The sequence below is a fragment of the Tinamus guttatus genome, unplaced genomic scaffold (assembly GCF_059628265.1).
Source record: "Tinamus guttatus ecotype Peru unplaced genomic scaffold, ASM5962826v1 Tinamus_guttatus_pri_ptg000063l, whole genome shotgun sequence".
NCBI classification, from domain to species: Eukaryota; Metazoa; Chordata; class Aves; order Tinamiformes; family Tinamidae; genus Tinamus; species Tinamus guttatus.
The window spans coordinates 98047-123033 of record NW_028288597.1 but is presented as its reverse complement, the minus strand read 5'-3'; positions in this window follow the sequence as shown (position 1 = coordinate 123033).

Below are 24987 nucleotides of genomic sequence, written 5' to 3'. Positions count from 1 at the left end.
GAAATCTCCCACAGACGTCATTTCAGATTCAGACCTGACAGGATTTTAATCCCCCTGCAATCATGATGGCTCTGCTCTCAGCAGAAGTAGTATACTCTCATTATTGGTGGACCTTCAGCTTCACAGACCATAACAGCACCAATCCTGTCACTACACATGCAAAAAGTCTATGCTTGAGGATCTCTCCGTGGACAGTAACTCTTTGTGCTTACTGTCAATCCTGAAGAAACAAGAAACAAATACTGTTTGTTGTAGGACTCCAATTTTATTAGCTTACAGCCCAGTGTTTTCTCCCTAGAAGGAAGATTTATTTCAGAGTATGCACAAGGAAAGGAGAGGAAAAGTAGAGACACGTGAGCTCCATGGCTTGGACCCAGATTTATAGCCCATATAGCACACATGTTCCTCTGACAGCAGATGAAGTGCTGGGTGTCCATCATTTTTTATCTGCCAGGCCTTGTCATATGTGAAACTGGTGCAGCTCTGATGGGCTCCTTGTTTTGCTTCCGTTACAAAGTGCAGTGCCTTAGGTAACTGGATATTTCTCCACTATTTTTTTTTTCTTGCATTTGTGAGAAGAGTAGGTCAATCACCTTCAAAACATTACACCATACATATTTGGGGAACATAAAGCAGAGAAACACATATAGGCATGTCTTATATTTATTGTTTTTTATCATTTACTCCTACACTAGGTCATCATTCCTACATCAGTTTACTTTTCACCATTGCTTATTAATCATTAAATAAAATAGCTGACACTTCATGTAACTACCTAACTCTGTATATCAACTGGAGCTTTAGATGGTGCTACATAAATAGTGTAGAAACAGAGAAACATTTTTTTAATTTCCTTCAGCTTAGTCAGTGAGGTAGGTTTGATGGTTTCATTTTGTTTATACACAGTATAAACCTGTGTGTTTCCCATAAACCAGCACTACTTTGCAGCACAAGAAAGGATTAACATCTGAAGTGTTTCCACTTACATTTTATTATTTTTATTAAATTGCAAAATCTTTTCCTAAATGTAGGGTTTTTTTTTCCTAAATCTGTTGTTTACTCTCAAATATAATCTGAATTTGGGAGCAAAGATGACCTGACAGAGTCCCTTTAGATCACCTACATCTTCAAAAAAGCAACAAGAGAACTGAGACAAAAAGTAGGCCAACTTTTTTTTCTTAAGGTATAACTGTGCTTTTTTGTCAAGTTTGATCCAGTGTGGAAATTTCCATTTAAATGTGACCTGCAAAGCAAAAATGGAAAGCAAGTTAAGCATGAACTTCTGCACTGAATACCTCCAGGCTGTGAGGTGCAAGAAAAGTCAGCACAGAAACAGCTATGAAATCTTAGATCACAGGCTTTTGGGGGAGATTCCTGATATAAGATCTCCGAAGTCACTGTAGAGAGCCCAGAATTCATCATATGTTGACTTCAGATTGACTGTCTTAGTTGAAACGAGAATTTCTGGTACTGTTGTCTGCATCTCCACAGAGTCACATATTCAAATTTTCTCAGTGAGCTAAGCACAAAAGAAAACTTCACCAAGCAAAAGGAATTCAAGGTTCTTTAAAAAAATCCTGTGCTGAATGACTCTTTTTCTACTTAGTCTCACACGAGGCCTGTGGAACTCTGGGAGGCTGTGGGCTACATGCAAAAGCTCTCTCTGAAAAATAACTGAACAAAGCAAGACTACTGCCAGCACATTCAATTTCAGTACCCAAAGTCTCGATCATTACTAGGAAGTGTATAGAAGCTTCTCAAGAGAAAAAAAGTTCAGCTCCCAAAGGTGCCAGCACCCAGCACATCATCAACAGTGATGAAGTTAGAACAGAGATTTTTAGATCAGAATGATGTAAATTCTCCAGCTCCCAGAGAGGAAAAATGCAAGTAGAACTGGGTAGCAGATACTGGTTAAAAGTAGGTAGAAGAAGAGAAATGTGTAGATATTGTAAGTTCCAGAAACAGTGAGGGAATTGGCAAAAAAAAAAAAAAAAAAAGAAAAAAAAAACCACTTATCTTCACTTTTGAAGCAATGCTTTAAAACATTTAGGGCAAAATATATGAAGTTAGGTAATGCAGATTTAACTCCTATTTTATAGTTAAATGGGTTGGCACTCTGTATAAATGCACCATTCCTTCCACAGCTTTAGAGGGAACCACTTTACACATATGATGTAAGGAAGGGAACTAACATCTGTGTCCTTGGGGATACTAAAGCAGGCTTTATATGCCGAGCCATCCATCCCTTTTCCTACTGAACCTTATCTATCCCATCCTCCACCTCAAAATCAGAGTCCACAATTCTACCTCCACTGGAACATGCTTGCAATATTCCCACCCATGTGTCATTTGGTGACACTAATTGAAAACAGAGACCTTGACAAAATGGTCTACATAGAGAGAAAGACAACATTAGTGTCATTGTGATGCTAATAAAGGATGCTATAGTTAGACAGGGAGGAAAGAGTGGGGGGGTTATGTGTATGCAACTTTCTTGATTTATACAATGTGCTCCCATACATTTTTCATTTATAGATTTTTTTTCTTAAATTACCTTGGTAATGCCAAAAATAAAGCAGGCATGTGTACAAATGTTTCAGGCTATCCACAGTTAAAAAGAGACTGAATTTCAACTAAGCAGGGTTTTCTGTTTCAGCCTGTCCTTGAGCGATTCTTTTAAAAAAACATACCATTATAGTCAAAGGTCCTAATTTTAAGAACATCAGACTCCACGGAGGTTTCATTGCCTTTTTTCTATTAATTTCTTCAATGATCCAGACCTCCTTTTTGATCAGTCAGGGACTTTTGAGAGTGAAACATAAGGTGAAGCTGGACGTACGTGGCTTTCCTGCTATCTAGCTAGATTCTAAGCTGCCACAGTACATAAGAAGCAATTCCTGGAACAATCTGCCTCAGATATCCATTGGGAATACACATATGTGATTAACCCAACTGGCCACTGGGTGTGACCATTGCACCACACAAAAGCATCTGAGACGTTTGCAAAGACAGGTCTGGAAGCATTGGCGCTAAAAAAAAAAACAATCATTTGAGGCACTGATCAAAAACAATAACGTCAAATAACTTTCTGTGCAGTTTCCTTATGCTTCCTATACAATGTATAACATCTCTTGAAAGCTAGTATAAAGCATTTTAAATTATATTGAAAAAAATAAGTAGAAATTATATTAATCCAATTACCAGACTCTCCTTCCCTTCTCCAAGGGGAAACTATGAAGTCTCTTAAAGCTGCAGATGTTTGGCTCAGTGATCACTGAGGCTACATTAATAGAATAAGCACATTCCCTGGCAAGAGGGCTTAAACAGGCAGTATCCAAAATATTAGCTCTGGCCTACCTAACCTGCAGCCAAAGTGGCTATACCTGCTAAAAAGAAGAGGAAAAGTAAATCTACAACATATCATTGCAGGACATCTTCATACAATTTTCCTTCATATCTGACTTCCATAAATATGAGAAAAATCCTTTCAGACCAGGGTTATCCAGCCAGATTTATAGCAGTATGTAATTTATATAAGCCCACTGCAAAATGCTTCCCAGTTTTATAGACTATTTTATAGCCTTTGTCTTTTACATCACATATACTCTTTTACATTCTCAGTACAGATATATATGTATGATCATATATACACACACCTAACAATTTGCACATTGAAATTCAGTAGCAAAATGTTCACATATCCCCTAGAGACAATTTGATCTTCAGTGGTATCAGTCCCTGATCAGAGACTCAGTGATAGCATTACCTTGATCTCCAAAAGACCTGTTAGTCCTGGGACTGCTCCAGCTTGTACTGGTTAGAGCTACCTCAACAGGCAACAACTGAATAAAAAAAAGCACCAAGAATACAACCATGCTCCATCCTTCCTTCATCTTTGTGTTAATGCCCGGTGCCCTGGGAAATGAGTATTAACTGTGACTGCTGTTAAAGGGTCAGTGTGTGCTGTTTTTAAAGGGAAAGATAAGCAGCCAGGAAAGAAAATCTCAGTTTCTGGCTTCATTCCATACTTTTGGTTCTGATTTTTTAAAGGTATGTTTAGCAAAAAATAAAACACGACCAAATTCAAAATAATAATAATCATCATCATCTCTCAGAAGCTAGCAGTTCATGCTGGAAATCATCCACAGTTCTTAGAATCACTGTGTTTTTACATCAAGCAAGACATCTGGCATCTTTCTGCATTCACGCTGTGCTGCCAATGTTTTAACAAGGGGCACTCAGCAAACACCACTTTCCCTGTAAGTTTGTGATAAACCTTAAACTGGGATTCTGTGAGTTAAAGGCTATGGAAACTATTTTTTTAAAAAAAGCGTTTTTTCATAACCCAAGGAAGGAACAATTCCTCTTGACAAATAAACAGAATGTTCTGCTGGAAAGCTACACTTTCTGTCTGAAAGCGAAATACACTGTGTATATTGCTTGCATAGCATACAGTTCAACCGGTGTGTAATTTGACTGTAAAAAGAGAGAAGGTCTTTAGAAAATTCTTCAGCCTTGGTAAAATCTATTGCAATCAAAATGCCTGGAAAAAAGGAAAATAAATAAATAAATAAACAAATAAAGGTTCTCTTCTTAAATGTCATTATGATCTCCCGGGAGAATATTTCCTACAAGATAGGAAGATATATCAGGATTCAGAAAGGAGAGCAAGCTCTCTTAGAAGCAGAGAGGATACCTCCCCATCTTTCAGTTTGGTTGTAAGGGGCTCCTGACAGCCCCACAGCTGTTTCCTCCAGCTCCTCTTTACTGAAGACCCTTTATTATTATTATTATTATTTTGAGTGAATATGAGTTTTTTGTCACTGCAAAAAGCAAGTGGCAGCAGCTCCCTTTACCCATCTGTAATGTTTTTGTAAACCAGGCTCAATCTCGGGGTGCTGAGCAGCCACTTTTTCATAACTTTGTAATGTATTCATGTAACTGTGAATACGCCCTGGGGAGCATCATGCCTGTGCAAGGGCAAGCCTGCTGTGGCACACAGCTGCATGCATGCTGCCCATCAGGAATCCAGTTTATCCAGAGAGGGGTGCATCGAAAAAGAAATACAGAAAGGATGAAATGTCGTCTATCACATATCCTACAGAGAGAAGCCACTAGAACAAAAAGGGTGACATCTGAGCTGTGTCCCATTACCTTTTTCACTCCAGCATCCTCTCTCTGACAATGCCAAAGCCAAGCTCTTATGAACAGGGTGCAAAAGGTTTCTCTTTCTTTCCTCATCTTGAGGCTATTTCAGTGGTTTTCAAGAAAATTGCATGATTGAACCCTGTTTTGTAGCTTTCTTATATCACTGCTTATTCAGTAGCTTATAAGAAAACTTCTGCAATAGGCTAGATTTTAACTGAAAGTAGAAGGCCGTATATCTCAGTGCCAGCCATTGAGAGGTGCTCAGAATTTTGATTTCCTTTACCTGTATGTTTCAATCTCTTCAGAGTAACTCAGAGGCTACCAGGGTCAAGAGTTTGGAAAAGGGATGCAAAAAGTTGTACTCAGCATCTTTTCTCTGATCAGAGTTTCCATGGCACAATAAATAACAGACGTTTGGTAGGATTAATGTGTTAGCGACAAAGCAGTAGCCTAGAGACACAAGGATACTATGGCATTGCCATAGAAAATGAGACTATACAAAAAGAAAAATCCTTCAGAGATCTATTATAGAGAACTGTGCAATATTAGAATGGCTATTGCACAGGCAATTCTTCTATTTTCATCTTTGGTAATATGAGTTTGTCATGCCAAACATTTGTCCAAAATGAAAACAAAACAAAACCAAAACAAACAAAAATAACCCCAACTGCTACAACCTAGTGCTACCTGTCATCTTCAAATCTTTGAATTGAGCCATCTTATTTTATTCCCTCCCACAGGGACTTGACATTATTGAATGTTTTAAAGATAAGTGATGCGAGAGAGAGAAAGAGAGAGAGAGAGAGAGAGAGAGAAATAATCCCACAAACCTTTGGAAAACATTCTATCTCTAAACAATCATTCCTAATTAATTTTGAGTGGCTGCTTAGCATATTCTATTTAATACATAACTCAGCTTCTAGGCAATAAGCTTCCATACCACCAGGCTCTAGTCCTTGGGAGACTTCACTGAAATATCACAATCTTTCAAATAGACAAACTTCATCTTTCATGATGGAAATTTCAAAATATTCACAGTTGCACTGCTCTGCCAAGCCTTCGGAACAAGGATAGGAAGATGTATGTACACTGTGTGGAGGAATAAAAACACAAAGGACTACAGTTAATTCCATACAGAAAAGGAGCACATTACCAAAGGCAAGCCTAAATAGCATTAAAAAAATAGCACTTTACTATCAAAAACCGAAAGAGATACAAACAACAGGCTGACGAATTCACAGATTTGGAGTCAAATTTTCTGCTAGTATAACTAGCAGAATATATAACAGTATAATAGTATAACATAATTCTACGAAGCTTTGTCATTAGATAATTTCACATTGATGGAAAATTTTTCCCCAACAAACAGAATTTATTCCCATTTCAGTCATCTGCAAGCACATAGCTGTAATCAACTGGAGTGGGCTCAAATCCAGGCAAAAATGTAGGTAAAGAAAATTTTGCTATTATTCATTATTGTAGCAAGGTATTTTGATTCCTAGTTTTCCTGATACTTGCACCTAATTGACGAGATGTAGTGGGAGCTTTTCTCAACCTCAAAATGAAAGACTATGTTTTGTTGCTGTTGGGGCCCCAGTCTTCCAACAAGATGAATGTTACAGCACATGAAGAGGCTGCTCTCCTGTGAAATACCGTGGAATACAGCAGGAAGAGCAAATGAATTATAGTTACAGTCAAGGTCCTTTATTCTCTCACTGCTTCTTTAGTTTCATTTTGAAAGAAGAAACAGAGGCTGCATGCATATCTGAGGACTGGTAGCAGTCCTCACACTCCCACTTGACACAGCATTTTGTCATTCAGATGTTGAGGTTTTGCAACTGCCACAGTCACCATTTGGCTGATTAGATATTTAGCTTTTAACACATATTTCATTCCAAAAGTAACACAGCAAGGTATAGCTTCCATGACAAGTGTTTCTCTAAAAAATGTTTTGTATTCTTTTCACTGGTTAATTTTTGAAAGTTTGCTTTGGCTACATTTCAGATCCCTAAGCCTCTTCTATTATCTTTCTCAAATGGGATGACAAGAAATGAATGTAATAGTCTAGCTGAGAATATACTACTGATGTATATAATGGTTTTACATTTTTCCATATTACTCTAATGTTTTATCTGCATTTCCAACTATCACTTCACACTAAGCAGATGTTTTATTGGGCTGTCTACAGTGATTCCCTGCTCTTTTTCCTGAGTGATGATAGTGAGTTCAGCATTATCTATGAGCTGTTGAATGTGCACTACCTGGCATTTATCAATCATGAACTTCAGCTGTAGCTCTTCTGATCATCTGCATATTTGTAAAATTCCTGGATCTTTCTAGGAAGACATTAATGTCTGTGGCATCTCTCCATTTCACCACCTCATCATCATTTTAGGTCATTTTTTTTTTCTAAGAAATGAGAAAGGCCAAAAAATTCTGTGTGCAATTACTCTTTTTATTTTTCTTCTCTTTTGTCCTTTTTTCTTCCACTCTTGCCTTCCTTTCACCTTTGTCATTTTAGGCTTAAAAAAAAAGTTTTCCCAAATGTTTCCTATCTCTCTTTTAAGAGTCCCAAAGAAGAGAAGATTCAGGATCACCCAGATAGATAAGAAGGAACACTTGTCACCCAGTTGTTCATAACCATGCATTTGTTTGTTTGTTTGTTTTTAATTCAGTGTGTCAAAAGAAAATCAGCTTTTCTTTCCAACAGTTTAAAAATGCTTTCCCTTTCATTTTATGCCTGTTCCATATATGTGCTATGGCAGCACTTCTAAATGAACTACTAAATTGATGTTCTCAGAATTATCCATCATTTAATGGATTTCACTCTAATCATGGAAAGCTTATTGTTTGGTTTTAAGGTATGAAAAGGGGTTTGTAATGATAGACAAGGGGCAAGGAGGAATGTAAATACGTATAGTAGAATGCAGTACAGATGTTATAAGCTCTGAAGAGATTAGACAGTGCTTTCCAAAATTCACCTAGCTCTCATGGGTGTCATATTTCATAAAGCTCATTACTCCAACATGTACTTTTAAGTGCATTAGGCAAACTGTCTCTTCTGTTTTAAATCCATTGGCCCACACGAAACTCTCAATCCCTCCCGATATGTATTGCAGGCTAAGGAAGTGACACACAAATTTCATCAACGAAAGACAAGTACACAAGATCCTGCACGTATTTAGTAGATTTATTTTTTGCTGAGGTATTTAATAAGGAGGATACCTACAGGTGGGATTCCTAAACTAACCATTCTGAGAGTGCTATGCGAGTGTCCTGTTTGTCAAAGATGGCTATTAAGACCTAAATTGGAAAGCCACCATATAAGAAGTAAAGTGAGGCCCATGGTGATCCTCCTCTTTGTTTGGAATCTTTTTTTCCTTTTTATCTGTTAAACAAACAAACAAACAAAAGAGATAGAGTTCTGTCTTTTCATTCTGGGCAAGAAATGTCTCAAAAAATAAATCTTCAGGGGGTGGGATAGCTGTAAACATTGTTCATTGTAGCAAACCTGCTAACTTCCATTTAATGAGCTCTAGTTTTAGAGTAACTTAGATGCATTAAAAAAAGATCAGGCAAATAATTGCCTCTGGCAGGACAGACACTTATTCCTAGACTCCAAGCAACCTAGGTTTTATCTCAGAGAACACACATCAAACCACATGGCACTCAATTCATCTACAGCCCCACTGACTTGCTTATTTAAGTCATTCTGTGCCATTATATATTTCACTCCAAATAAAAATAAGGTTTGATTTACAATAATAATAATGGTCATTTATACAGCATTTTTCAACTAAGAATGGCAGATCACAAGATAAACTCAGAGCTGTTTACATAGGGATTGCTTTGCCAGTATGTAAGCTCACCAAAATGGAAGGTGATAGCCTTCAAATGACAGCTGGACAAATATTATCCAACATATACATTATCTCTATTAATTTTTACTTTTTTCTCAGCTAATTTATTAGGGGGATTTTTTTCCATAGCAATCAACCAGCTGTATATCGCTACTGCTCATGAAATAAATCACTTGATGGATAATGACAATTTTTATAAGAAACATTTACTTGGCAAATATTTTTTCTGATAATTGTGGAGCTGAACTTCAAAACTCATGCAATAACATTGCACAGTCATTCTAGACAAGCATAAAAATATCTTTAAGTGAAATTGTAGGAAGAATTTTACACAGCAGGAAGTTGTTAGTCAAATGGAAGTATGGTTATAATAGTGAGATTAACACTTTTAACTTGTAAAAAGTTGTTCGGGTTCTTTAATTGTTAGATATGCTCTAAGATCTTGCCTTATATCTCATCAAAAGAATCTTTAACCAGCTCTATCTGTGCTTCTAAAGGAATTCTCTCTTTTGAAAAGACTTGGTGTGCACAGGATTTTAGCCGAACAAATCCCATTAAGAGCCACAAGAGTCACTCAGCTAAATCCCCCATGCCAAAGAACGGAAACAACAGCAGAAGTAATGTGCAAGTTCATACTTCTCTGAAAATGTATAGATGTGAAATAGAAGAGAAACAGCTTCACTGTCACAGATGCATGATCGACTTACTGAATCACAGGCTCCCCTGGAGGAAAGGGAAAGAAGGAAAGGACAACAAGGGTGGGAGAAGGAGAGAAAGTAAGGAAGGAAGATGGATGCACATGAACATTGAAATTATAACAAAACAAAGGCCGCACATTGTACCAAATATACCTGCATTTTGTGTTCTAAAGGAATTCTCCAGGCTGCCTGGCCCCGTCTTTTTCTTTTGAAGTTCTTTCTGGAGTTGGCTCTTATCTAAGCAGTTCACGCATCCCTATTGAAATGCTCAGAAATGGAGCAAGGTGTGAAGAGGAACAGAAGCTTAAGCAAGGCTGCAGAAAATACCCATTTATTCATCTTTCAAAGGCAGTAGAAAGGGAGTTGCACACATCTTTATTCTTCTGTGAGAGGATGCTATTGTTCATCTTGTTCTAATTATGAAATTTGAACTTAAAAGGATGAAAGAGAACACCCTTCTGACTGTGCACAGTACATATTTTCTGGAAATAATTCTTATAGAGATATATGTCAACCCTATGTATCCAAGAATGACCCAGCAATTTCAAAGCAACATACAGGAGCATTTGATACAATCTACAAAGCTGCACTTCTTCATCTATTTGTGTTCCAGACAGATTAGAGAACTGCGTGGCAGAAGAAGAAAACACAGATAATCTTTCATGACTGTTAGACAGTGCTACAGAAATGTAATTGCAGAACCAGAAACCATTCAGAAAAGAATGCCATGCCATTTACCACAATTCAAAATGAATCAAATTACTCCTTAATCACACTAAAGGGCATATTCTTCAAGCAGAAATAAAAAGAAAACTGTAAGGATAGAGTCTCCAGTAAAAATCTGTGCAGAGTGAATCTTTTCTTTAAAAATTAAAATAAACCTTTCTGCTCCTGAAAGCCATGGGCCTAGTAACAGTTTCACCTATGCTTTCATTCTCCATCCAAAAAAAAAGAAATTGTCAGAAAATGTAAGCACTCCAGTTAGCCCAAAGTCTTAAAGATGAGGAGAGAAGGGTCAGTGCTCTCTGATTATTTTGGATAAGTCTGAGTCCCAAGTGCTCTTCTGCAATTCTTAGATGCAGATAAGTGGCACTTTCATTTCCAGGGAAAATACTCAAAGTGAGGAGAGAGATAAAGGGAGTGAGGGCATTAGCTTGGAATAAGGCACTTCTCTTTCTCACTAGCAATTGAGTGTGACATTAGCAGTTTTATAAGTCAGAATATAGCCTTCTGTCTACACATTTGGATTGGAAATCTGTTTCTTAGTAATTCATGAAGTAAAGTTTTATTTAGCAATTACACACCTACCAATATCTCCAGATCATGTGCTGGCCTGCTCAGGCATTTTCAGAGTTTCCACAGGCTTTAGATAGCCAGGTTTTTAATTCCTATCTATCTGCACATATAAAACAGACTAAACTAAGGATTGTAACACCAGCTGGGCTACATCTTGAGGATATAGATGTTGTTATTTGCAGCTGAATTAAAATTAGTTTCTTATTTCTATTCACCAATTCTTAGCAGATTCTCAATTTCATACTCTTGTCCAAGGCCAGATTTGGCTTCCCAGGCTTTTCATGTTTCTTCACTCCTCTATTTAGACCTGTTGTGCCTCACACCATGCATGAGTTACACACAGCTGAATCCCGTTTCATGCTGCCGCTGTGTTCCTTGCACTTCAGAGTACGACATCTTCTTTTCCACAAAAATCCTGTTTATACTAAAGAGAAGCACAGTATCCTGGTTCTTGGTTTCATGTGGGCAAAACATCCTCATAGGAGAAGTTTTCACCAACCACTCCTTATCTGATAGTAACACCCACTGCCTTCCATTGTCCATGTTTTCAGGGGAGGAAGAGTGTATAATAAATACCTCAATTCCTTTCTAATTGCTTGTTTAAGTTTGAATATCTTCTTTCAAGACAGTGGATTTGTAAAGTATTCCATTAGCCTTAGTTTGGAGTCAATTTGTCCTCTGTTGTGTACATGTAGTCCATGTAATCTCCTCCCATAATGATCTTCTGCAGCTCTACTGAATAGGGACTTTGCACTTCCACTGCCTGGAGAACACACTTGTACTCCCACAGAATCCTCTTAGATAAGTTATCTTGTTTTTCCAAACAGAGATGCTCTATTACAAAAGCTTTAGACAAAAGGCACCTGGTAGAACTGGTGTTGCTTTGCAGTAGGAACAATTTACATTTTATTGTTAAAAAAAAAAAAGCAAAAAACAAAGCAATAAAAAGCAGCACTGCAATTTAGAACAGCAACCCTAAATTCACGAAGCATCATTCAAATGTGAAAGTTTTACCTACTCGCAGGTACCCAGTGGTGAAGCATAACTGGCTTCCTTCTATGACACATGGATAGAAAATTTTGCATTTTTATGTATGGCACAGGCCATCTCACCTGTGTTTGTCTGTGTAGGACTGTACTCCTCTTCATAGAAGCTAGCCCTGATTTTTCATATGACATTTCCCCTTCCTATGACATGAATGTACATGTTCAACAGGATCTTCAGTTTGGTGCTGGCACTAGATTAAGGTGAAACTAATAACAAAAAAAAAAAGCACCTTGGCCAGACCTCCTCATATTTGGCCTATCTCAGGTTGTCATTATGACTGTAATTAGTGAAAGTACTTGATCACTATTGTCTTATAAAAACAATCATAGGCTGCTGACTGTTGAACAGGCAGTGCCTGTATCTGTTAATAGAAGGTTTTTTATTGTTATAGGTATGACCCACCTTTGTGGAGAGGCATGAGAAATCATTACCCTCCTTTCTGAAGTTCAAACTCAGTTTTACTTTTGGGTAAAGAAAGTTTTAATAGGAATGTGACTTGTTGACAGAGATAGCTTAATTTCATATTACATCCCTGCCTTGGCAACAGGGCAGACCTAATATCAAAAGCTCCTGTCTTAAAATGGAGATTTACTATTCACTTTCCAGATCACCATTTCTTTAAAATGCTCATAAAAGTTAATACAAAGGAACTTAATGAGCTCTGTGACACCAGCATAAACCCCTGTCTTCTGCAGGAATCATACCAAGTATAATTGTAAGTAATTATTACCCTGCACAGTCTGAATTCAGTACCAAGTTCTTCAACACAAAAATTGATTGGAAACAATTTAAAAACATGAGGTATATTTAATTATCTATATTATGATAGTGCCTAGAGGCCATAACTGAGATAGGGATCCTGTTGTGATATACTTTTCAGAAACACATAGGAAGAGAGAGTTGCTTCAATTTACAGTCTAACTAAACCAGGTGAAACAGAAGAGATGGGGAACAGATTAAATGCCTTGACCCTGCTCAGGAGCTCTGGAGTAAATAGGATACAGTTCCTTGATTCCTCTTCCAGCTGATACTCTTTGGCCTTCCTTTTTTCTCCATTTTAAGAAGGGGTAGACTCCCAGGATGGATAAGTCCACATGCATCTATGCATCATGCATCTGCAGAACTAAGTCATTGATGTCTGTTATGTGTTAATGTATATACTCTTACATTTCTAAAATGTAAACCTACAATCCTGAAAATATTTATGTGGACTACAGAAGAATTAACATTTATGTTAAATGTGGTAGTGTAATCATATATCTTAAAATGCAGAAGTTAGTTAGCTTGCAACTAAACTGTAGAAAATATCAAAATCATACACAAATACAGAACACCTAGGATGCAAACATCAACAGAGAAAATGAACATTTACAGAATATCATCATATAGTTCCTATTCAAGATAAAACATCTAGACAGCTAAAACCTTTCCATTCTCAAATACACAATTAGACCCAAACTCAAATGGCAAGCATGTCCCAAAAAGAGATAAATAAAGCAACATAACATTTACTGGCCCACACAGCAACTGGACCAGATGGCATCTCTATACATTTTTAAACAATACAACATGACATTTTATTAACAAATCTACTTGCGGAAGTATACATAGAGGTACAAGACAATACCACTACTTGACACTAATCCTGAGCAAATCAACATATCAAATAACATGCCTTCTAGAGGCTAGCAAGAGCCCTCAGTATTGATAGCAAAATATTTTTATATATCTGTGATAAAAGACATCTACCTATTTGTCTGGCATTATTCTCGTTGGCTTGCTAAGTATTACTTGCCAGTTTGCCACCAACAGCAATATTAAGGAGTTGTTAAATATTCTACATTATTTATAGTATGAAAATATGAATAGCTTCTCAGTCTTGAGAGGAGGATGAATACAGCTCTTTTCCCAGTATTTTGAAACTGCAGCATCTAACTGATTACTTCCCCACCCCTGATGAATGGAGAGAGATATCTATTAGCTCTTTCCTCTGTGACATTTCCTTTGGATTCCCTGAAAACAGTGCTGGAACAGCTATTGGACACTTCTTATAGGCCTTCTCTTTGGGGTGTTTTTTAGAGACTTCTTTCTTTTCTGCAGAAAGACTCACTGGCAGGTGTCTGCCCTGTGTTGAAGGCATGCAGGTGTCTCTTGGGTACATGACTTCTTTAACAAATGAAGGGAGCAAACAAAGTGAGGGAGTTATGAAACTATACTTTTTTTTTTTACCTTTCTAAAGACTATGAATAAAATATCTTTTATTCCACTATGATTGCCCAGTCAAACCAACCATATGTAGGGTTTTTTTTTTTTCTAATATATGTCAATATCCAACAGAACTCATAAATCTCTGCCTTGTGTAATGAAGATTTCTGACACGCCAAACTTAGCCACTGGCTCAATAAATCTCCCAAGATCAAATCCTATAGATTTCAGATGGAGAATAATTTACAACAACTCCTCCACAAGCTCTCCTTTCCCACCTTCTGAGAACTGGCTTCTCTCTTACCCTATAAAACCCTCCACTGACTTTGTCATCCACCTCCTGTGCCTCCAAAGCACAGAACTTACAGAACTTGCTCAGTGGACCTAAAATCTTAATTAAAAAAAAAAAAAGAAAGAAAGAAAGAAAGAGTATCCAAAAAGAATAATAATAAGTCAAAAACTTGCAACAGCAGGAAGCTCATCTGGTTTCCAGGCTGTAGGTGTCTAGCCCTGCCCTTTGATTTTCCTTCATCACATATTTCAGGAGAAGAGAGGCAATACCATTCACACCCATATGTAATAATAAAAATAAATATAAGCAATAATCATTTTTTAAAAACGACAAAACACTTCAGTTCTTAGTTCAAGATTTTGTTTGTTTGCTTGCTTATATTGTGAGAAAATCTGAATGAAAGTTGCTGGGTTTGGAGTTTTAGGGTATTTTTTCAATATTCCCTGTGGAAAAGAAATTCTCTTTTCCAAACAGTCTTGCCTGCCAACTAGGTGTGTCATCAATTCAATGGCAAATTTGTGACAGACCATCTCGTTGAAAATTTGGCAGCACACTGCTACATGTGAGCATTCACAGAACACCAACGTTTTCTAGGCTCCCTGCCAAATTAATGCTTGAGAGAACGTATGTATATACTGTATTCCTGCAGTCTTCAAAGGATTAGCTTTGAATTACCTGAATTGTTTTGAGTTTGAGACATCATTAGGTTATATTAAATTACAAAATATGTAAAAATAAGATCCTGCACTTGCTTGAACTAGCAGCTCTGCCACTTTTACCTTTGTGACTTTATCTGTGATGACAATTGCTTTTTTTTTGTGCTCTTCTATTTAACAATTCTTCCAGGAGTTGTTTTTTTTTTCCTCAGTCTTGATTTTCAGCTCCATTGTTTTGCATTTTACTTGGCTGCATAAGAGGTGGGTACATCTTTTGCACTCTTTGTGAATGGGATTTTTTCCAAGTATTATTCATCTTGGGTCTTCCTGAGTTTTGTTTATTTTGTTTGTTTGTTTGTTTAAGGCTTTTTCATATTCTTCCTTTTTATAACTCTGTCTATTTACTACCACACTTGGATGTCACTTTAGCCACCTCCTCCTTTCCTTTCCCTTTTGATCCCTTCTCCATTGCCTCCATTTCCCCATTCATATTGTCACCACCCTTCTCTAACACCCACCAGCTTTTTTGAGCAACACATCGAGATTTTGCCTCCAGGAAGCTGCACTGAATTAAAGCTAGAAACTGTTTTGAATATTTCATTTTTCTTGAATAGGTGCTGAACCTGCATAACTATTTTGAAATGTTATTGAGCTCAACACAGTACCAAACCAGAATGATTTCCACTGCCACTGAATCCAAACTGAAACTGAACCAAAAGATGTGTCGGTTTAATTGCACATATACATCCGCAGTTCTTGCCTAACCTCACTCTGCACTCTCTCACGTACCATTTCTATTATAATTTTTTGCCATTCTGTCATTCTTTACCTTACATCCCTTGCCCTTCTCTCTTCTCACACCCAACCATTGCTGTCTCTGTACTGCATCTCTATATCAGCTTCCACTTCTCTGTGTTTCAGTCCCTCCAGATCCTGGCTCCCACATGCAGATGTTTCTGTCTAATGCTACTTCTGCCAAAACCATCTCCCTCTTTAATCCTAGCTGAGAAGCTCTCTTCCATTTCCAACTGTTCTCCCTGTTCCATTCTTTCTGCTTTGAACGGGACTGTCACTGAGTCATTTTCCCTCCTCTCTCTCTGTTTCTCTCACCTTTATCACTTTTCCCTTCTAATTATGACTCCTGTTTGTTTCTCTCTCCTTCATCTGGCAGTCTCCTCCATCCTTCCCTACTAACCAGTTCCTAGTCAATGACTTTTCTGTCCTTTGAATTGCCTGCTTAATCACCTTCACCCAAAATTCATCACACTCTGCTCTTGTTTTCTGTTATTTCTAAGTCTCTTTCAATATCATAGAATCATAGAATCACTGAGGTTGGAAGGGACCTTTGGAGATCATCTAGTCCAACCCTTCTGCACACACACGGTAACCTAGAGCAGGTTACACAGGATTGTGTCCAAGCAAGTTTATTATCACCACTCCCTCAGAAATGCTCACTCGCTCCCCTTTCCAAGATTTCTGATTCTTTTGTCAGTCAGTGGTCAGGCCTTATTTTGAAGAAAACTGTGGACTATGAGCACCTTTTCTTTCTTGTACTTCAATACAACATTAAGTCTGTCTACGCTGTATATGGCTACAAAGCAATCCACTTCCATCCCTTTCCTTTCTCATCAAGATAATAAAACAACATCGAGCTCTGAACCAGTTATGCAAAAAGAAACCCTGGTCTATCCAGGTGGCACCATCCACACAGCAGCTCCCCATGTCTTGTGGAGAAATGGCTGAATCTTACCATTGAACCATCCACTGGATCCCATCCGCCTAAGGGACTATTTTTTCATCAGCAGTTCATATGACATTGCCTTGCCTTCCCTTGCCTTGCCTTACCTTATCTTCTCTGCTCTTCTCTTTCATTTCCTTTCATTTTCTTCCAGTATTTCAAAAAATATATCTTTCTTTTCCTTTGTCCTCAAAAATAGAGCCTTTTCCTCACCCATATCTATCCACACTGCTGCTTTAAAGATCACCTCTTTCATTTTTAGAGGAAAGTGCATCATGATCTAGCCCCACTTCTACCGTCTCTTACTCTACACCAAGATTGAACCTCTTAAGAGGCTTGCACCCATAAGAGCAAGGTCAGCCTGCAAGGTTCTCAGATTGAACCTCCAGACACACTCATTCTTTGCTTTCTGCTATCCCAGACACTCAGGATGATCTCTTTGTAGGCAAAACTAATTCATTTTCTTCCTTTAAAATGCTCCTTAAAGCCCCTTTTTTCTGTACTGCCTACAAAAGACTTAACAACATTTAGACTTCTGGTATGCTGAGGTCACTGCCTATGATGCTGACTAATATTTTCTGTGTTTCCTGGTGTTCCTCCATCTGTCTATATCCATCTGTTGTTTCTTTGCTTACCCTTGTAAGCTGCTCAGCGGAAGGGCTGACTTGCTGCTCCCTTTTTGCGCAGCTGCTAGTAACCTGGGGCCAGCATCCAAGGCTAGTGCCCAAAGGTCCTTTACTCCCACAGATTGTACATAGTAACCAGGACTCACTGAAGTTCGTTCTATCAACTATATCAGGGATTTCAGTCAGGCTGTCTGCTGGCATAGCTGATCTTTTACCTTTGTTGCCTTATGTTCAAACATTGCTTATAGTTCCTCGTGAAAGTTATTTCATTGACCTCACTTAGTCAATATCGCAAAACACTGAATGATTTGGCAGAATAAGGCTCCCTCTGTGTGACAGCTTCCCCACAGCATGTGTCTGTCTCAGGGCTAGCTTTACTAGTCCATCCATTTAATTCACTCAGATAATTACATTGAGAAGGCAGGACAGAAAGAGAACCATTTGCCTGATACACTAACATAAGTCTTTTTATTTGCTGCAGTATAAGTAGTGACCAGTGAAGAAAGATGATTTAACATAAAACCAGCCCAGAATGCTGATATCAAAACTATGAACAGACCAGTGTTAGACATATAGGACAGTGTCATGACATTCCAATGGCTGTCAAAGATGAGGCTGCTAATGCCTTAACTGAGGAACATTAATTATTGAGAGAGAGACTTGAGGATGATCAAAGACACAAACTGGAATTCTAAGAATAGATGCAAATTTGACTATGGGTAGTGTTGAGGGATGACCACATGGCTGAAGGTCAGAAGAGCACCAGGAATGCTCTATGAAGCTGACAGAGAACAAGGGCAGAAGCACACACGTGGTGTCCTTTCGTAATGGAGTGGCTCATGAAATTTTGACCTGCAACTTAAACTACCGGAAATCCAAACATGAGCATATCATATTAGACTCCTGGTTCTTCCTTCTTTTCATGAAGGGAGAGGAATTGTCCATTTTTTAGACAATTGGATTCCAGATATGTCAAGTCAAGATACAGAGGTTCAGTATATTGGATAAAATCTTGTGCTATAAGAAAGCTACTGATGTAGAAGTAAGCAAGTAGGCATTTACTGTGAGGGAGAAGATACTGTAGTCTCATCTCTATGAGTAGGACTAAGCAACCTTCACATGTGCTCCCTGTCACATAATATGGTGGCAATAGCAAAGCTCTATTGCTCTCCTCTCTATTCAGACTGAGACTGCATCCATCCTGGTGACATTTAACACAATATTTTTGATTACTTTCTCATATGGCAAACTGTTTAATTTGCAGCTCACTGAATGCAATCTCCTTAAACACGTAACCCAGAGCACTATTCTGTTCACATTTAAATCCTCCTTATGAGTTTACTCCTATGAGGCTCAGGCATTTAACAGGTGAAAATTTACAAGGCAAAGAAATCAAAAGGTCTAAATGAACTCCTTACTCTGAGTTTCTCATGGCTTGTCACAGTATCCTGGTAAATAAGATTGCAGAGGCTCTTGAGAGGACAAGTTCTTTTGGCCAAGTCAGCTGTGAATGAAACTTTCTCTTTAAAACTTCTGCATCTCAGTGCTTACTGTTCCTTTTCCTTTTCCTTTTCCTTCTCCTTTTCCTTCCTTCCCTTCCTCCCCCCCGCCAAGATAGTAGAAAAGAAGGTCTGTCTTTTAACAGGGTATGTGTAGGAATAAGGAATAGGAGGAAACGTTGGCCAGGGATGAAGACTGTCCCCACCCCCCGCCAAAGAAGGGAGAGAAACCTTGGATGGAGAACAGGTGGTGGGGCTTCTTGGTTGTTGTACGCTCCTCTCTCTGTTTTCCCCACAGGTAGGAACTTTCTTCATTTTTATAGAGGGCAGAGTATAATTTCAGACCATAAAAATAGACCTATGTATCACCAGCAGATTTTGCAAGCAACTGTGCTTTCCAAGTACCTCCTTTCTATTAGAGAGAAAGACATGCTTTGATTTTATTATGATTTTTATTATGATTTTTCTCCTATGCTATCTCATGCATTGTCTCAGTTAGGTACTGATACTTTTATCTGCTGAACATGTTTACAGTCCTTCATTAATTAATATTATTGGTCCTTACCTCTGTAGAGGTTAATATGACCTGGATAACATAGTACCAAGTAGTTCTCTGTTATTCAGCACCTACTTGGAAAATACTGTTCAATACTTTCCCCAAAATAATATGAGGGGTTTTTAAATGTTTTTTTTCTTAAGCTCTCTTCCGAGAATTCTTAGCCTCTTCTAAAAGTTTCAAATTAGAAGCCCCTAAATGGGGCATCTAAAACTACTTGCAATCCTTGCAATAATTTGGGGCCTTATGCCTTCAAATAAGTTAATCCTTACATCTTGTTTTTTAGACTTCATCAAAAGCTTCTGCCAATTCAGAAGTCAATCTTGACCATTTACTAATAGCATTCAAAGCTTCAGAATCTTACTGCAGGGAGCCATTCAGGAACTAAGACTAGGCTAAATCTGAGAGTGATAAATCATGTCTAATTGAGCTTCTTCCTCTGGATTCCTTCTGGTATCCCATACAATTGAAGAAAAGGCTATGCATGTTCTTGAAGCAAAACTAGTCCAGTTCCACCCAAGAAGCTGCACTCAGGCTAGCTGATTACAGATTTATGGTCAGCTTGGATCATGATGCAAAATTGAGTTCCTGACTCCCACACAGTTTTGGAGGTTTTTTCTAGTGTTTTCATCACATTTCGCTCATATTGAACCTTTTTACCCAACCTGTTTGCTCATATCTCTGAGGAATGGACACTGGTGATCGCCAGTATGAAGGATGAACCTGAAGTCCTTCATCTCTCTAATCTCTGGGCATTGTATATTGGGAGGCACCTTCTCAAACCTTGATCCCAGGCCTGTGCCTGACAGAGGTTGTTAGGAGCAGTCCTTGGGGACCACAGTCCCAGTGTTTCCTGGTTTTCTGTTCCTGTTTACCTTCTGGCTCTTTCTCTTGTCCAGACAAGCTTGAGTTTTCAAGCCCAGTGAAACTGAGTTGAGGTATACATTTTCAGAGTTCAAGGAAAATCCTTGTGAACATATGGCCTCAACTCTTCCAGTTTTGCCAAGTTGGTTGGTGATTTAAGCATTAGTTCTAACAGCTTATCTGCTCATTAAGCAAGGAGAAATGTAAGTGCTCTTACACTTAATCTGAAAGAAAAGAGCGCAGAGCTTGGTCCAGACACTGACCAGCAAGCAAACATACACTCTGTGGAAACCAGCCAGTCTCCATGTATTACAGAGCTGTTCCAGGAAGAGTGATGTCTTTCTGTGAGTCATTCCATACAGATCCAGAATCCAAAGTATGCTTAATTATAATTAAGCAACATTATGGAAAGCATAATCCAACTACATTTGGAAGAGCTTTGGGGTAACAAAAAGCTTTCTGAAAGTCTTCAGAGAATTCTGGCTTAACAAGAGGGTCAAAAAAAAAAAACAGCACACCATTTCTCTCTACACTTTTAAATTCTGTCTTGGCACAGGGAGGGGAGTGACAAAGAAATGAGAATTTGAACTCACAGCCTCAGAGTGCACCAGCATTTTTTTTTGCTTGATTGTATACTAAAACTGCTGTAAAGTCAATAAGTTCCTATGGCTTCACAGCAAAGCAAAAAGATTTAAAAAGAGCCATGGTCCCTTTGAAGATGTGGAAGGCAGTAAGTGAGCAGGCTGAATCCTCTTTGGATTTGAAAGTCTATGTGGTGCTAACAGTTCTGCTTTAAGGTGTCAAAATTGCCTTAAATCTTTACCTTTGTTATCTCCTGCTGCTACAGACACATAATAGAACAGGTCTGACAAATCCAAACCATCTAGACAGCATCATCTTTTCTTTCAACTTTTTTGAAATACAGCAGATTAGCACCTTTTTTTTTCTTTCCTTGATTAATTTGCAAACGCTTTTAATTACTTTAATGTGAACAGTATGGCAATGTAATGTACAGTGAATAACCACATTACAGATTTTTACCAGGGATGATAACTCACAAACACCAAGTTTGCAATCTAAGGAAATAGTTCTGCCTCTTCATTAGGCTCCTTGACCCCTCACTGAACTCAGCACAAAGTCAGGAATCTTGAAAGGGCTTAGGAGTTTTGTTAATAGCTTGTTACTCAGGTTGTGGAAACCCAGGTAGAGCATTTTAAAGGAGAGGGGTAAAGCCTGAAGGAGGGCAGAGCAGAAGGTGGGCTGGAGAGCAAAACAGCATGGGCCCTCCCATGGAATGTGCTTCTGTGAAATTTGAGGGATATGGCTCTACCTCCCCGCTGTAGCACACATTTCTTCTTCAACCTGAAGCAGTGACTTGGTCTGGGCTCCCACTTTCACTCAGTGCCTGTCACACCAACATTCCTTCTTCGGGAAGATGGCGCTCCCAGGAGAGCAGGGTGACACCAAGTACCCCTCACTGCCATATTTGGCCCATGTCAGTCTGGGAGCAGAGCAGACGTTCTTAAATAGTTCCTCGTAGTGGTGCAAAGTCAAAGAGGCTAATTTAATCATTGCTGAGGATCCACACCATCCTGTTAAATGTCACTGACTACAGAGAAAAGGGAGGTACTAGTGATTAGCTTAGAGGTGGTTTGAGAAGCTGCTCTTTACTGCCTGCTCACTGAGATGACAACAGACCTCAGCCTGGACCCGAGGCCAGCCAAATGGCTAGTCTAGCTACATATCTTGGCTTAGGCTAGAGCCAAAGGTGCACTAGAGACACAGCCTTCTGTCCCAGTGGGCCTCTGCTCTGCTGTGACAGCATTGCTGCTTTTCCCTTGCCCCTTGTTTACTTAAGAGTTTTCCCTTCACTCACGGCTACAGACCGCACCCACCACAGCATTGGTAAGTGGGGCTTTAAAGTAATAGTTAAATAGTTGTTTTTATTAAGTATGCTTTTATTATTAAGTATATTACTGAATGTTATTAAGTTGCTTTTATTCATTAAGTATGCCTGAATTTGAATTTAATTTTTAATTTAAACAACAATGTGCATGGTCCTTTTCAGTAAACCCATTTACTTTCATCACAAACATCCTGGGGTCAGGGCTAGTCCTATGAATTTCTCATCCTACTGCCATGGCACCAGAAAGATACTCAGGGCTACATAGCCACATTCTTGGCATATGGTATCTTCCTTAAGAAACCCCTGCTGTCTCATGGAGATTGTCGAATTAGTTTGAGGTATAGCTTGAGCGTTGCCCCTGGCAGACTTCCATAAGTTTCTATCACAGATTAAACTGTGCTTTAAGCTCCAGGCAGCTAACTTAATGGAGGGCAGGGGATGGTAGATGGAAGCTCAAGTGTAGCTGACCTTCCAGCTCATAAAGCAGTAAAGAGTCTGCTATCCTGTGCTGCTAATGCAAACACTCCTGCTGACAGCACACAACTGGAGCTGCTGGGGCGCTGCCGCAGGCGGGCTCGGGATAACGTGCAGAGGTGCTTTCACCTGCAAAGCTGCCAGGGTCACTGTCCCTACCCGATGTTCCCCATCACACTATGCAGACGTCTAAACTGTGTGTGAGTTCCTGAGCTGCTGCAGGTTAAGATCCATTTTCTGGGGTAAATCATCGTCAGCCTCAGCTTGTCTTAAAATGTGAAGTTGTAAATTATTTAAATTAAGCCTTTCCCACTCCCTGGTCAGAGCTTTGAACTGAGCTGTTTTGAAAAGGGATAACTTCAGTGGGGCTAATATTGTTAGTTAGTGCTGTGGTGGAACTGAACCTATATCAAAATTTTGAGCTGTTATTTTGTCCTGTTATTTTGTCTGCCTAAGGATAACTTTCTTAGTATCCTCTAGTCTTCATATGTACAAGAATATGCTCCTCAAGAATTTCAGAATTAGAACTGGTTGTAAAACAAAAGGAACAATCTGATTTATAATCACAGCCATACCAAAATGATAGATGTCATTTCATGCCATTTTAAAATGGGTTCCTTTGAGAGGAACAAGACTTTAGTTAACCTGAACACAGCTGAAGGACTAAATGGATTAACATTCAGCATAGCAGACTTTCTTACCTCCAACATCCATACAGGTCTGAATTGAGTCCTTACTAAAAGTTCTTCTTTAATCACCACCATATTTACTAACCCAAGGGAAAACATTTTCTCTGACTGATTTCAGCACCAGTTTAGAGTAATCAGGTAGGAATATCCTTTGTTGAAGCAATCCATGCTCAAATCAAACTATCAAATATACCCCAAATATTCCAGGGTCCTTCCATTTCCAGATGTCCAAATAGATGTGTTCTTCCTTTTAACTTTGCCTTTACATTCTCAATGTAATCATTTTCAAGTCTATATTCTCAAAATATCCATTTTTAAGATCATATGTAATCAGTGAGCTCATAAATATTATTCAAAATTCCACTGTTCACAAGTCTACAGTTTGACCAAAGTGTTTGACAAGGAGACCATATATCATGTCAGAAGTACAGACACAGAGGAGATGAAGCAGAAGGAGTCACTGTGAATGAGATAACAGTAACTCCATCACTTGTATGACACTGAAATACTAAATGTGAAAGAAATCTGTATATAACCCACTGGCCAACTGAAAAGGTTTTTTGTTTCTTCGTTTTTTGTTTGTTTGTTTTTTTCCACATTAAGGCCTTTCTAAGAGCAGCTGGAGAAAATGATGAAAGGAGAGCTGTATTTTTTAGGCTGACCCACGAATTGTGCCAAATATTATTCATGATATTTCTTTATCACTGTTATAATTCTGCACCACATCCCAAGCTTTATTTTGACTCTACAAGCACAAGGAATGTCCTGTTGTTAGCCCTTTGTCAACCCTAAAGTAGACATTATAAAACTTCAGCTTAACTGGAGAAATCAGCAAGGTGGCTAAGAACTGCAAAAGGATACTGGAAGAAGGAGCAGAGAGAACTGAAAACTGCTCGGTAGCCCTTTGTGATTCCCTCTCCTATTCCCCTTATCAAGCGGTTTCTCTTCTTATTTGCCCAGTATATATACCTTCCCATACTGACAATTTCCCAAGCCCATGAAAGTCAAATATGAAAAAGGAACAATTCCAAAATAAAAAGCTATTAATAAGTTAAAAATCCTCAGCTGGTACAGATCACCAGTGCAGTGAAGTCACTGTGCACCAGTGGATGAGGCGACTCTAATTTTACTTTAGCAGTCAAGTGATTCTGGAATCCCACAAAGCTCTTTTCTATTCCTACTCTTTTCATTGCTATCATATATGACCGTTCTTCTCCAAACTCATCCATAGAAAGCTATGTTACTGTAAAACACTAGTAGATAAAGGCATCTTAATAAAAATACCTTAATACAATATCAGAGCAAAAGAATATATGGGATATTTCTATTGTCACTTACTACTCTGTATATGGTGATAGCATGGATGTGCACCCACCATTCTGACTGTCACTCTTACAAGAAGAGCCATGAATGGTGTGCTACATTGCTCATAC